A 1060-nucleotide genomic window follows, 5' to 3' on the forward strand; every position below is an offset into this window, starting at 1 on the left:
TCGGCACAAGAAAAGGATGTGTAAAATTCCTTTTCTTGTGTCGAAATAATAACAATTCCGGATCCCATTCGTCAAAGATTTCTATTCTTAGTTTATATTTTTCCAGATTTTTCAGAACCCTTTATTTTTTTAGATTTACTTATAATAGATAATAGATTATAATAGATAATAGAATAAGTAATAAAGTAATCGAATAAGTAATAAGGATAATATAATAAGTATAAAATAAGTATAAATAAGTATAAAATAAGTATAAGTATAAATAAGTATAATATAATATAATAAGTAATGGACAACCAAAAAAAAGAGAAGGAATCCTTTTTTTTATAAATATAAAATAGAAGCAAGGCGATGAACTTATAAAAAAATTTCAAACTTTGATGAAATACTAAAATAAATAGAGTAAGGTTAGACTAGTCTAGAAAGGGTTTGCTTGATATCTGGTCGACAGAAAAAAAAAAGAAATATTAAAATTAAATATTAAAATATTAAAATTAAATATTAAAAAAAATTAAATATTAAAATTAAATATATATTGTGATTGTGTCATCCAGGAAAAGGAAATTGAGTGATTCCTTTTTTTCTTCTAACCTTGAAAGTATCGATAGATACTATCGAAGAACAGATGCTATGAATCAATTAATCGAGTTCATTTTTCAAAAACATCATCGGAAAAAGTGATCTATTTGTTGTCATTTATATTTATACGAACAAAATATTATGATCATTAAGAATTCAACGGGACCCCTCCTCGCGAATCAGACAAAGAAAGAGGAGGCGGGCCCCGTTGAGTTCTTACACTTTCATGCCTATAACTTAGTTCATCCCATTATTACATATTACAGGGACGAACCCAATCCAGAATATGAACCATAAAAGAAAATACCTATTAAACCGATCACAGGAATACCAGTTACCGTACCTATTATCCAAAGAGGAATCCTTCCAGTAGTATCGGCCATTTATCCCGCTTCCCTCCACATTTCATCAAGTGGTCATGCTAAAGACATAAACAGTCATAGATAATTATGAGATGCAATCCTTCCGAATGGGATAAGAG

The sequence above is a fragment of the Durio zibethinus genome, unplaced genomic scaffold, assembly GCF_047325235.1.
Source record: "Durio zibethinus cultivar Kanyao isolate XHJ-2024 unplaced genomic scaffold, ASM4732523v1 HiC_scaffold_205, whole genome shotgun sequence".
Lineage (NCBI taxonomy): Eukaryota > Viridiplantae > Streptophyta > Magnoliopsida > Malvales > Malvaceae > Durio > Durio zibethinus.